General features: G+C 36.4%; 1 protein-coding gene across 2 annotated transcripts in view; it reads right to left on the bottom strand.

The window, feature by feature from the left end:
- The window catches only part of LOC124359308 (transcriptional regulator CRZ1), a 160562-nt gene extending 149428 nt beyond the window's left edge, over positions 1–11134 (bottom strand). For both annotated transcript variants that reach the window (XM_046811937.1, XM_046811938.1), the window contains exon 1: positions 11024–11134. The gene's annotated coding sequence lies outside the window, so the exon portion shown is untranslated. The remainder of the gene's footprint in view (positions 1–11023) is intronic.
- Between the last annotated feature and the right edge of the window lie 4359 nt (positions 11135–15493).

Here is a 15493-nt window from a genome sequence, read left to right as displayed (position 1 = left end):
TACCATGGAATAAAACTTTGGATTTTAAAATTTCCCCCCAGTTTGTAAATATTCATCAATACAGGCACGTATTTGGGAGCAGTTATTGATCTATCATATATTTATCTGCTCGTTACGTTTTCAAGTCCGTGTCCAAACAGCCAGCACTAAAAAAGACACTTAATCCATGGTTTTGCACTGTTGAGGCAGTTTCAAGTGCTGATGGTGGTAAATCTCTATCTATTGATATAATATGCCAGTCAATGGATACAACTAAAAATTATTTTATTTTAATCCCTGAAAAATCAATATGGCTACACTAAACCTGTTTTAAGGTAATTTCTTTTACAATTGACATCTAAAATAACATATTTTGATAAATTCGCAATCTGTATTTGATACAGATATATATACAGATTTATGGTCACAGTTATTATTAATAAATCTCGACGAAAATTGGCAAGTACATTCTACAAAATAAAAGGCTAGGTTAAGTTTGCTGTTTTCTCTCTTCATTATAAATTCCCAATTGTTGTACCGAGCAAGCAAGCCAAAAGGTCTTGCAGCAGTGAACGTGTTAAGACTGGGTTTTAATGATACGGAGTTTGACCCTATTAGATCAATGTTAATCTCAAAACTTTCATGCTCTTATTTTCGGTCGTAGACGTAGCCTGAAAGCCTTGCTCTTAAAATACCGTTCAGCTACAACTGTCTAGCTACAATAATACATGTAGCCAGAAATCAATTTTATTTTTTAACTTTCTAAATTCCAATTACACATTGTATGCGACAGGCGAGCTAGCTTCAAAAATTGCTCTAGATCACTCTGTATGAGCAGCAGTGTGTTATCTAAATGTATTTCAGTTAGTTATAAATTAGGATTCATAGAATTTCGTCAAATTCAGACACATAATACGTATGGTTCAGTGCAATTTTACTTAAAATATTAAATCTAAAGTATTTTGAGTCAGAATGCTAATAATAATGCGGCTTGTGCCATGTTTCATGGATTATAATGACAAATAAACTTTAATCACAAGTCATCAAAACCAATTTTCTAAGCATGTTGCAGTATTTCAAAATAAAAAAATCCAACATGTTACATGAATTGAATATTCACTTTAAAAATTGAAACATAAATTTCTTTATCTTAACTCACTCATCTTCACTACAAAAGCGTGAAAGCTCCGGGACCAGCAACATCTATTAACGGATTTCAATTGGGTGGCAATTGGGTTTCTAGACATTAGAAACTCACAGGTTGAGAGCGAAGGTTGAGAGAATAATAACAACATTTAATTCTTTTTCAAATTGTTAGTAGTAGTACAATAATATATTGTCGTTGTAGTGTATAAGTTGGGAACTGCGCAAAAAGTAATTAAAAAACTAGTTCAACACGACTATTAGAACCAACTAAACACTATATTTCCAACTAAACAATTGGAAATAAAATGTTTATTTGGACCACATTCGTTACTACAACCTCGTTTTATTAGTAGGGGCAAACATAAACATTATTACAAGTATAAGATTAACATTTAACACTTTTGTGTATACACTGTCACGATTTGTAATAGAATCACGACTTCAAACGTGAGTGCCAAATACACTGGTTGAGAAATGATCTTGTAAGCACGAAACGCCGATGCCACAGCATAGCTGACCTCCCATTAAAGGGTCGCCGTTTCATGTATATATTCACTTTTTGTTCACCATTCAATTTCTAAACTGCTCAAATTACCCCATTCCGGTCCAGCGCGGCCCACATTATAATATCCGACACTCGGCTCTTGCAACATCATATCGAGATTTCCATTCCGCCTAAAAATTTCACGCAAGGCCTCCGGTAATTTTACTGAGCTTTTGGCTGTTTTTGGCTCCACGTGTGAAATCCATAATTCGCAATGGACCACACTCTCGATAAAATTAGTAACGGCCGAGCACCAATTACATTGGAATTACCTGTGATTTCCCCGGAGCCCGCTAGGAGCGCTAATGAGCCCCAAACGGTTGCGGCGGCAAGCTAGGCGTCACATTACCCCTTGTTCCAAGAAGCACCGCGCAGCAAATTTCCGTCCATAGTAGTTTTTCAAATGTTACCCGTGTTAAGGAGGCCATTAGGTTTATCGGCTTTCAACACCGGTTGGTGTGAAAATACCGCAGACTCTACGCCTTCAAATGTTGATTGAACTGAAGAATGAAGTAAGTGTCTGTAACGTCGACAAATCACAGAAGAGAGTGTAACAGAGAGAAATCTCGACGTGTATTGAACACCGATAAATTGTTGTAGGTTTTTTATTTTGTTTCATTTCCGTCACGTATTGTACTAACGATGTCCGATAATGTAGATATTTTTATGTAAAGCTGCTTTTTTCTTAAACATGGTAAGAATCGCACGAACTTCTCGTGTTTGTTGAGAATTGCTACCACAAACATCTGTTATCACGAAAGGAGGTATGAAGTCTCTAGCACCATTCCGAATCCAGGTGATTGGACCTACTTGTTGCATCACGTATATAACTGTCTGAGAGTCTTTATAGCATAAATGTCACGTCATGTTGCGGGCTAACCTCGCCCCACCCCACTCTGACGCTGCCGACCGCGACCTGACAAACCGACGACAGTTTCTAACGCTCAGTCGGCCCAGGCCCGGGATCTCACATATCGAAATATAAACCTGTTAGTCTATGCAAATCAGCTGTTGGCTCTCGTGTAATCGTTTCCACTGCAGAGTCACTTCTCATAACTTGTCTATCGATATAGTCTCGTCAGTTCCGATAAGCTGGCAGGTACTTATCTTCATTTATGTAGCATTCCGTCACTTGAAGACCGTTTCATTGTACACTTCTATAAAATGTGAGTACAATATTTTATTGAGAACTCCTAACTTTTAAAGATAACGTGATCTATTTCCAAATCGAACACACTTTGCATAATTACAAACGCTGAAAGATATATAAAACAAATTTAATCAGTGATGGATAGGTTTGTGTGATCATTTTATAATTCTGTTAATATAAACTGTATTTTAAGCACCAAATTACTACGTACATAAAAAAATAAATAATTTCTCCATAATTAAATAGCTGAGTATAATCAAACCATTATTTACAGGCTTGTTAGTGATATCGCGTTATGATTGTTTGTTTCTCCTTGACTGTACATTTTGTTTAACTTATAACAAGAAGCTCAACATTCTAACGGAACATTCGCTTACTTCCGGAGTGATATGATCTTTAGGGTGGGTAAAGTTGTGGGCAAGAACCAACTCCTGTCGGGATCACATAAGGGGAGATTGCGAGTTACTAATATCTCAGTCATATCAACTTGGAAGAAAGGGAGGACAGCTTCCGACCTCTCGAGTCCAAGTGGGTCCGTGCCCCTGACAGCACTTTTAGGCTAGCCTTTAACAATGAAAGGCTTAGGTTTACACTCAGTCCAACAGTCATCTTTTGCTGTGCTCTAGACATATCCATTCACCCTTCCATCCTAATACCTTGACATTTGCTGTTATCTGCACATACCGTAGCTATGGTGGAAAGTGTTGATTCCATGCGAATGTACATTTTAGCTACATTTAATCCTCTGGTTCGTGCTGCGTTTGAAATATGACAATGTCTCAGACTTGGCTTCCTGAATCTGGAGGTCAAGTTTGTCGTCAAAAGGCGTTCAAAACAAACTCTATGCATCGTTTAGACATTAGAGACACCTATACCATAAAAGAGCTCTGTGGGGTTCATACAGCAACAACTCAATGTAATCTAGAGGAAGAGGTATTCTCGAGGTGTGCACAATTACGCACCTGATGATATGATGGAAGGGTAAATGGTTCATATTTCACATTTTATCACATATATTAAAGCATTGATGGTTAAATAAAGAGGTGTCCGGTTAAATAGTCAACTGGCGAAAACATTTTGGGAAAACTCGTAAAATTTTTTCTAAAACAGTTTGAAAGCTAAGGTATGCTGGCTAGCGAAGCTGATAGAGGCGGATTCCAGTACATTGTTGAAAACAAGAGCTTATAAACGACCTCCATGAGTAGAAACTTACTTCTCTGAGATTAAGTCTACAAGCACAGTTCTTGCTTGTCGCTTAAAAAAACCGGCGCAATATTGGGACTGACGTCGAATAGCGTCATGCCAGCAGGGGTTTTGAGAAGTACACCACGGTGATCGGCTTCTTAGACTAAACTCACTATATTTGCGAGGTAGGAAGTAGTGCAGTACGAATGAGGGAAATATGTGTCCGTGAAGCACAATAGTTAGTGCAATGAGAAGCCTCTCACGCTACCCCGACCATGCATCTGTCTTGTTTGTGTTCCCACGAAATAAATGTACAGTTTTACAGGAATTGATTGTATTCAAGAAAGTTGACACAGTGTGAAAGAGGAAAAGTCATACTTGTTGTTAACAGAGATATTATTTCTAGAGGATGACGTGAGAGAATGCGCACACACGAACAACCCCAGGCTAAGGCTCTTTCGGCAACACCAATGGCCATGTAAACAACATGATCTGACCACTTATACCAATTATATGAAAACTGTAGATGATTTAACCTCTTCTTATGATTTTAATCGTCACTTTATTCTATATATATTTATATCGTTTCAATTAAAATGCTAATAAAAGTATAAAATTACCAATTATGCGTTAAAACCACACGTATTTTTTTTACGGAATTGAATTAATTTTGGTTGTAATAGCAGTAAAAAATATCCTTTACTTTTATATAAGTTCGTACATTATCTTGCTTGAGATTGCTTATTGTATCAAAATTCGTTGAGGAAAGTTAAGCTACTCGTATTTTAAAGAAAGAACGGTAATACATTATGTACGAAAAGATGATTGAATTCGTGTACCGTACCAAGGATTCAAAAAACGAACTTTAGTGAACATTCCATGCGTAATCAACTATCACCACTATAGTTGCACAATACGCAAACTAGGGATCGCTTTTTAATTACGTGCTTACTAATTTAAACATTGATTACGCCAGTGTCATATTTTAGAAGGAATTGGGCGTTATAGGTTTACACAAATAATAATAAAAAATTAATATTTGGAAATTACACAGTTTTTTATATATTTGCAAAGATAGACCAAAAACTTGTATTTGTTCCATTGAATTCAGAATAAAAAACCATTTAAAATGATATTGCACATTACCCTATTTGTATTTACAATACTTCAGCTAAATGCAAGATAAAGATAGGTATTCAAGAGGTTAGCTGTCCGAAAATAACTTTTTTATGTACTAAAGGTTTTTTAGTTATTATTAGAATTATTCAAGTATTCCATATTTTATGACCACACTGCATATCCAGTCGATTTTGAGTCGTTCCACTTTTAAAATCACAACAAGCCACCATTTTGTCGCTAATGATCGTAATGAGTTTTTCTCATAAAATCTTAATTTATTACTTTCAAAATATTCAGGAAAACCTAAAATTGACAAAATTACAGTTATCGGCTATACTACGAAAGATATTTTGCTATATTCCCTATAGGGTAGGACTAAGAATAAAACCTTTAATCATAAGTTATTTCAAAGAAACCATGTATTGGATTAACTGATTTTATTGTTTGCAGTATTTTTGTTCTAAGAGAGAATATTTCCGAATAGCATTAGAATAAATTTGCGTTTATCTACATTAATTTAACTCACTTCTGTGATTCCATACGATTCAAAGATTTGAGTAAACGAACGTAAATTATACAAATAATAAACTTTCAAAACATTCATTCTTTCAAAGGAATAGATTTATATGATAGCCCTGCATTTTATGTTTGTTTAAAACATACTTGTTTTATCGTTAATCGAAATATAGCAACTCGTTATATAGCAAGTATTCATGCTATAAAATTTCCTCTTTTTTACTGAAACGTCTAATATTTTATCAGTACATGGGTAATATGTATTAATCCCAGGAATACGAAGTATATAATAGTAAAACTATTTATATACAGATTAGGCTGTAGAATGCTCCTCTCAAATATGGCTAAAGAAACAATACTTGGATTATCCAACAAGAGAGTGGATAGAAAACGAAGTAAATCTTAAAAATGATACATCAGTAGATTGCCATAGATTTTGTTAACGGTTTTACCAAATTATCTTGATAAACAATTATATGGATTTTGCTTTCAAATTCAGAAATGTATTACTCCTTATCGGTTTAGAGTCAGTACAAGTTATTTCTAAAGAAATACTGTTTGTACGATATTATCTATAGAAGTATAACAACCTGGTTAGACAGAATCTCGGCCGACCGAACCGCCTCATGCGATGCCAGTTAATTAACCGCCACGATTCCTGCTTGTCCAAATATTCCCCAGATCAAGTTTGTCACTGCGGCGCCCAACCGAGAAGGAATGTCCGTCATCTGTTTTCGCATTTCAATTTAAAACCAGTTGAAGGCTGCAACAGCTGAAACTGTTACATTTCATGCTAATATATGAGTGCAATGATAAAAAGTTCAATCCAATCTGTAATATTTTATACACTTTACTGAACGTTCACGCAGGTGCATTGACCTAATTGTTACGATTAAATCTCGTACAGGAAACAAGAATAAGTCATAAATTCCGAGACAGTTTTACGAAATCTAATAACACATACTATAGTAAAAACCACTTCAATACATCGTAATTTCTACTTTTACAAAAAACTAATACCAAAGGTCATAAAATGAGATTGCAGTGAATGCACATAATGAGCATCGATCAACCACCTTTCCACACTTATCATTAGTACTATAATGTAGTTACTGTAACAGATCGGATTTTATTACGGTTGCGGTACACTACTTTTAAATCCAACCTGCTAAACCTTCAACGTCGCAATTGTGGATCCCAAAATCGGGCTCGCCCTCGCCGATAATCTCCATGATTTCATCGGACTCCGGCGGATCGTTGACGAAGCCGATATCCACCTGACACCTGACCCATCAATTTCGGTGGCGGGCCCTAGTTGCGAGGAGTCGGGCATCGTCTGCCAGGTGACGGTGATGTTATCACGCGGCGCTGTATCATTATCAGCTGGGACGGGGCCGGATCTAGCCCGCACGGGCTGGCCCGGCACCGCTATGCTTGTCTCAGCCTACCAGAGATTGATGGAGTATTGTAAGGTAGGCCCTCCCCCACGCCGCCCCAGGCTGCTGTGCCGCACCGGTTTACCATACAATCAAGGGTAACTGCACGATATGGAAATGGTTACTGCGCCGGTCAGCGCCGGTTCCGTACCGCCAGAAGATACTTTTCGGAGCGTTAAATTTGATCGCTAACTATGATAGTTATTTTCAGCTTTGAATCTATATCTTGCAGAAATACAGGGTTGTTGTAAGTTCCGCCTCATATGAGAGTACAATATTGATAAACCGAATATGCAAATAAAATTCATAGATTTTAATCCTATACAGATACACATTTTAATAACAAGGCAGTTATACAACATATTTTACCAGAGTTTCTAAACATGCTTACATCCATTACCTTACGTGGTTGTTACTATTGTCAGTATATAACTGTACTTTGTACGCAACTAGCAATATATTAAATGGTAATATGTACAACCGAAAAAGTCGGCGGTTTAATGTAAACACATATCCGTTAACTACTTATGCATAAAACATGAAATTAAATAAAAACTAACATTGCGTAAGGCTAGTATGGACGGTTAAATAATTAGCAATCTGGATATTCAAGTTTTTATTGTTGTGTATAATGTTAATCATATTACAGTATTTTTAAAAGTTGATCAACCAGGTAGTTTCCTGTAAGCATGGCTTTTGCGGTGCAAAAAGAAATTAATTTATTGTCATTAGTTATACAATGAAGGATCTGGGTGTAACTTAGAGCTGGGTAAAAGTATTAATCCAGCACAAATTCTTGGTAATATATCTCTTTTCAGTCCAAATACTTCCAGGTATAAAGTTGGATATTTTAAAGAACTATTTTAGATTTTATTAAGCTCAATAAAAGCTACTAAATGTGACAGTATCATGAGTTTTTGGAAAGAATTTTCCGTCAGGATGCTATTGTATTATTAGATAATGTCTTTACAAATTAAATACAACGATTTATTGAATACTTATAACGTTACGTTTTGTGCTGAATGAGGTCGTTATTTGGTTACTAATAATCTCATAGTATACGAAACCGCTATTTACATCCAACACAGCAATGGAGGGAAGGGTTGATTCAATGTGAATTTTAAATCGATTCCATTTCACCTTCCGCTGAATGTGTTGTCTGAAATCTGACACAGTCACAGACTCGACTCATGTAAACTAAGGTCCACGTCTGTATGAAGAGATCCAAAAATAAGTCGGAGGCGAAGACGTTTAAAACTTACTCCTTGCATCGTTTTGACCTCAGACACGATCTGGATGAAGAGTGTTCTCCTTGCCTGATCAGGTGCACAACTGAATAACTACGATGTTTCAGAAATGATCTCAAAGCATGGCGCAGCAACCGAGTTTTGCTGTTTACTCCTGAAGAAGATGAAAAACTACTAGAGGCCATGGGCCTCATGTTGCCGTTTCCGACTTGAAGAACTCATTCTAAAGTGTGTAAGACAATATGTGGTCTGTGATAGCATTAAAAGAGGAAAGGCCAGGTATGTACAAATTTTAATTTTGATATAATTTTTACCGCAAAAATCTTAATTTAAATTGATCACAATTACCACCCTACTCAATCGTCTGTTATAATGCTCAGTACAATATATTTACAAAATATCTTTAACTAATTAACCCTCCCATCCGCCAATAGTAAATTATAGGTACGAAATTTTTTAATACAAAAACTATCTTGATTGTCTTATTTCTTATAACTACGCGAGCGATGTCAACTCTCATCAAAATGTTCAGTTCCACACAAATTAATAGCATTTGTTTATAAATTTCAAAACTTCACACTACTATTTACGTAAAATATTGATATAAATTGTTTATTACCATAGTAAACCACATTAAAACTTTCACATTTTAATAGCAGTTCATGTCACCTATTGAAATTATACCGAGATAAGTAGATTGATGGAAAAAAACAGGATAAATGTTAGCTTCTGCTGGTTTCTTGGTACGAGCGTTTACACATACTCGTATACGTATGTGAGGTTTTATATTCCAAATAGAGATAGGATATTAAGGTAAAAACGCTACGATGCTATTAAAGTACAAATTTTCTTAATCATAACGAAAATTGTCATCCTCACTATGTTATTGATAACAAAAACACAAAATCCAAAAGAGTAAGTTCTCAATATAAAAGTTATTCCCTTCTCCAACTGTACTAAATATATTTCGGAAATATTTGAAAACGGTTGTGTAAAATAGCATGAAATAAAGTATTATAAAAGCTATTCAATAAAATGAATACTTACAATATTTTTGTACAATATTTTAATATCGTATATAAACTTCTAAATATTGTCTGCAACGTCTATCTATCTATATCCATGATTAATTATTGAGGATATATTCTTAGGACATCATCAATAAGAAAATTAAATTTCTCCGAGTGGCTTTATCTTGAAGACAACAGGAGTTTTGTAAGTTCGGCCACCTTGTCCCGTGTGGTAGGTTGTTGCCAATGTCATGACGGCAGTTCCGGATCGACGACTTCATATTTCACACTGTAACGGCGCGGGTGGCGGGAGGTGGGGGCCTGCTTAGCATTCTCTTGATCACCTTTCTGTGATAACAGCCACGTCATTTGGTAGGCCCGGGCCGTAGTTTTATTTAATTTTATTATTATTAATGTAGTTATCCGCTTACTGAATATTAAGTGCCAGATAAACTGAACTCCACTCGAGGACCCTCAGTCTCGTTTTTCATTGGCTAGTTCTTTCGCTCCTCACTTTCCTTAGAATTGCCCCTCTCCCTTTAGGATTACTGAATTGCACCGAAAGTTTGGAGCCATAAGTCAAAATTTTCTTACTCTCAGAATTTACTTGACTTCTGGATATTCCAGTCTCTAGAGTGCCTCGATCGCTCAAGGAGAAGGTCGGGTTTGGAAAACCTCAAGTCTACTTTTTTAAGTAGAAATAAACTATTCAGGGCATCCATTTAGAACTCGTAACGGAAAATAAGGTCCAACCCATAGTAAATATTAAAAAATTGTAAGTCATAATAACATTGGAACGATAATATGGACGTTAAATTAAATATTTTATAGAGAATCTCAGTAACTATTCCTAAAAGAAATAAGTAATCCGAAACGAAATTGTCGGAGGAATGTTGCCCCATGATTTGGAGTTCTCCTGATGAGGTAAATGTGGGTCAAGTCCGCACTAATATCCAAAATACCAGTTTTACATTTACAATGTAATACAATAATTACAAAAATCAACTAATATTTAAGCGGATTTAATAGCCAAGAGGAAAGATACTAATACAGTTTTCAGTTGGTAACTAAAAGACAGTTTGTATCTTGGTATTCATCTAGATGTTAAAAATTTAGCAATATCTAATTAGACATTATTTCATACTCAACAATGATTGATTAACTCAAATTATTATTCACGTGAATATTTAATACTACCATTTAATTAAAAAAAGAAAAAATATAAAATTTTAACTGAAAACTACGTAGTAATTGACTAATAACTAATTGAAGTGAATATTACTTTAACAGTTACATAATAGCATAAATATCCTTATAGAACCTTTATATATACATATTAATACAAGTTATTAATTTATTTCCTTTAAATTAATCATAAGTGAATCATCTTATTACAAATACATTTTAAATCTATATATATATATATATATATAGATTTTATATATATATATATATATATATATAGATTTTATATATATATATATATATATATATATATATATATAGATAATATATATATATATAGATTTAAAATGTATTTTTAATAAGATGATTAACTTATGATTAATTTAAAGGAAATAAATTAATAACTTGTATTAATTAGTGATATATCAATTTAGTTTTAACTATTTGGCAGTATGCCAAATAAATGTTTACACTAAATATATGGCAAAATGTCGAGTCTGCCTTACCTCTTCTCTGAAAATCCTGGACAACAAGAAGAGGGCTCCGACCCAAACGGTTTCGATACACAGGACCCAGCTCGAGTGACCATTTCAGCCACGTCAACACAAGAGGCTAGTATCCAGTTTAAACAAACCAATATCCAGTTCAAACAGCTAACTCTTATCAGCCGATACAGGTGAAGGGTCAGTTGGTGTATCGAGCTTATCAGCCAAACCGATGTCAGATAAACATTCTGTCGAACTCATGCGGGTGGCTGGGCAATGTTTACAGACCCGAAACTGGTACAATAATTTTGGAGGGGATTTCGAACAACTATGAAATTGGACTGTTTTTTTTAATTTTTGAAATGTTTTACACATGCATAAAAGTAGTGTTAAATTTGTATTAGGCCTAGAAATTAACTGTAGATTTATTTAATGCAGGTTGTTAAAAAATGTTATAAATACTTTCTATAAATCTTGTTCTATAAAGATAATTTAGTATATAGACTGCTAAAAATAAGTATAATTCCTTTTAAAGAAAAAAATGTGGATATTGCATGAGTATACCCATGCAATACCTCGGTAGCTAAAAAAACTAGTCAACCGGGCAACTCATTAAAATCTACCATCGGGTAAGATGACAGCACAGAGAAAGAATGCAAGAATGCGGAATCAGCAAGTGGCACCGTTACGCGTCTCAAGGACAGACCGGACCTCTAATTTTGAAAACGCAGCCGAATTTGTAAATACAGTAATCCAGTGGATTCGTGAATATTGCGACCTTGTCAATAAGGTCGACCCCACAACAGCGCGGCGTCTCGGCTAATTGTGGACCTTGGTAAGACACAAAAACTCTAACGGTGGTACCTATGTGTGACTGCGGCTTGAGACTATAGCCCGGCACCCGGCAATTGTGACACCGGTCGGAGAAACCGCAAACATTAGCCATATCTGTGACATCCGTGGATTCACCAATCTCCAGAGAGGATTGGTAGGATCCTCGTGATTTTCACATTCGAATTTCGTGGTTTCCTAAGCAACACACCCCTGTAACTCCTTCAAGTTTCTATTTATTCATAAAAGTTACTTACGTTTCTCTTTCAATAAAGTGAACAATTATAAAATAGTGGGCATATAGACAAGTATTAATCTATTAGATTTTATTAAGTAGAGATTAGTCTCCAACAGTTGAAGATCAAGCGACCTTGCTTTCTCCTAATAGCATTCCAGCCAAGATAAAAGATTAAACTATACTACTAGTGTAATAACGTATAATAAACAGGTGAATAATGAGTGTACAACTGGGTAAACAGGTGTGCACAAATTGATTTAATAGTATTATCGATCACTAATAAAAAACCAATATCGGGGACTGATTAATGTATATTAATGGCGTCATTTAGAAGTTTTAGATGTAGAATACCTTGAACACTGTTATTAATAGAGCAATTTTGCATCGAATTGATTATGAAATACAACGATATCCTGTTTGTTTAAATTGGCTGAAATATATTTACAGCTCTATATATTTAGTCTATTAGAATATTTACAGTTGTTATCTATTGGTTATGTTAAAAACCAACAAATAAAAGATAAGCACTTTGATCCGTAATAAAGAATAAACACCCAACCGCTAAAATACAGTAACTGTTTTATTTTTCAACAAATTAAAACAATAAAATATAATTGGATTTTTCTTAAACTTATAACAAACCATTAATGTTTAAAAATGTTACAAACCTAACGACTTTTTAGATATATAATTTTTTAAGGTTTTAAACCACATTTAGTCATTATAATATCACAGGCAATACGTATAGGTTTGAGTTTAACGTAAGATTCAAATATAACGCCATAGAGCCAGTTCTAGGGATATTTAAAAATAGCTTATACAGAACGAATTAATTGATGGTTTATAGTTAGTTAGGTTACTGGGTTGTATTGATGTAGGTTACTTGAATAAAACCTCAAATTCAGTCGGGACATTTTCAGATTAAAACCATCAGACTACCAACACGACTCTATATCGTGTGGCATTTTAATTTAATTGACTAAAGTTTTGTAATTTAATGTAATGTTTGTATGTATTTAGTTGTGAATTTTAAATGTGTATCTATGTTTGTGTTTTATCAGTGTTTAGAATTTTAGGCGTGGTAAGACTTTAATTTATTGAACTGTATTATAACCTCTAAATCTACTGTACATATTGTGCTGTATAAAACATGCAAACAGGTGCACACGCTCGTTGACATCACGCCGGACGCACCTTATCATTAAGTGTCTGCACTTAAGTTTACAATCAGGTTTGGTCTAGTGGAACGCTCACTGACTGATAAACTCAAGGACCCGAGTTCGATACCAAGGACTACCAGTTATCTTTTTTTGTCGACTTTTTATTAACTATATTAAACCTTATTTTATGTACTATTTTATTTTACTTGACGTGTGCATAACTTTTTAATAATTTTAAATTTTCCTATATTTAAATAAATAAATAATCATGAGTATCTCAATAGAATTAACAAAAAACGGCAAACCTCACATAATACACAATAATTATAAATATAGAGAAAGTTATACACTAAAAAGTGGAGAAACTATATGGCGTTGCTAGGGTAGATCTTGTGGAGCTACGCTGAAGACGGATGTAAATAGGGAATCGATTGTCTCTTCTAATGAAAAACATTCTGGACCTCACCCGTCAACAATGAGATCCCTTATGTCTTCACGTGTGTCATCTTCTCCCACACCTGGTACATCTCCCGTGCCTGCTGCCTCGCCCGCGCCTGACGCTTCGTCCGCGCCTGCCGCGTCGTCCACGCCTGCCGCGTCGTCCACGCCTGCCGCGTCGTCCACACCTCCCTCGTCATCCACGCCTCTCGCGTCATCAGCGGGACATGTTGGGTCACCTGCACCGGTGGCTCTACGTGGACTAGAGGACGAAAACATGAGATTGAGGTTGCAGATTGCGGATCTTCAAAGAAAATATCAAGATGTCCTAGACCACTCGTTGGAATCAGATACTCGCCTCCTGCAATTCACCAATCAGATTTTCGTGGCAGATACTTCACGGATCGAAACATCATCATGCGTATCCAAGATCGACCGCGCTGTGCAGTGTGAGCAAGTGCCCAATGCCTGTCAGGATCCACGGTGTGTGGAAACTCACAGTCTTGTATCACGCCTCAGAAATACTATCCAGGTCTTAGAAGCCGACAACTTGTGTTTAAGAGCGGAGGCTGATAGATGTGAGTGCCACCGCGGGAAGAGCACTGAGACTTGGACTGTCGTCCCAATGAAGAATGTCCCAATCGAGACCCAAAACAAATTTACACCCCTGGCCACCTTACCTGAATTCGATGAGACTGCTTCTCCAAAAACAAGGAATGGAGGGGAGAAAGGGAAGAAAAAGAAAAAGAAGAAGAGAAACCCTCGGAAAAAGTCTAAAACTCAGGCCATTAGTCGGGAGGGATATACGATAGGGGTTGAACATCGTCAAGAGGAGCAGCCTACAACGTCTTTACCCTTCCAGACCGTTATTATCGAGGGGGACAGCCATGCACGTCATCTGGCCGGTCTCGTTCAGCAACGTGTGAAACTGCCTACGAGAGTAAGTGGGATCTGTAAGCCTTCAGCGGGACTTCTCGATGCTACGTCCGGCGCCCCGCCACCACCTGGGAGCTGTTGTGTCATACTCGCCGGCACTAATGATATTGCAACCGGTGAGTCTCAGAGTATTTACCGACATCTGGAGCAGCGAATAATCGCCCGCCTCGCCTCATCCCGGGTCATTGTGGCCACCATCCCTCAAAGACACGACTTCCCAGTCGATCATATAGTGAACCAGACAACCACCGCCGTGAACCATTATATCGAGGAGCTATGTGCCAGATGCGAGGGAGCCCAGCTGCTAAACATCAACAGCATAGAAAGGCGCTGGTTCACTCGCCATGGTCTGCATCTGAGGTTGTCGGGCAAGCGGATTCTGGCCGGACTGTTGGTGAGAAGTCTGGTGGAAGTGGGTCGTTTGCCGTTCTCTAAATCCCCTCCCTCTCCTATAAAATATAATCCTGATTCAACATCCCCAAACAAACTGCAGTTATCACCAATCTCCACCCCCTTCCAATCAACTAGCTCTCTTTCTCCCATTCAAGTGCCCTCTCTGGACACTCCATGCACGGATAACACTCCACATCATCCAATAGTTCGTCCCGGAAATTTTGACACCTACGCTGACGCCGTAGCAGGAACCTTCACTGAGAGGGAAAATGAAAATGGACGCTCTCCTAACCAAAAAAACTCAATTGTCGACACTTGTTTAAAGAAAGGTTAGGAGAAACTTTGGATCCAGTTAAAAATTTAGAAAAATACCCAACTCAAAATTTGCCAAAATTTCAAAAGTTTTCTAATTCAAAACAAACTGAAAAGTTTATATTGGTACATCAAAACACCCAATGTGCAACCAATAAAATAGATGAGCTAATGCTCATGTGT

The sequence above is a fragment of the Homalodisca vitripennis genome, chromosome 4, assembly GCF_021130785.1.
Source record: "Homalodisca vitripennis isolate AUS2020 chromosome 4, UT_GWSS_2.1, whole genome shotgun sequence".
In the NCBI taxonomy this organism is placed as follows: Eukaryota; Metazoa; Arthropoda; class Insecta; order Hemiptera; family Cicadellidae; genus Homalodisca; species Homalodisca vitripennis.
This window is presented reverse-complemented; position numbering and strand designations above follow the sequence as displayed.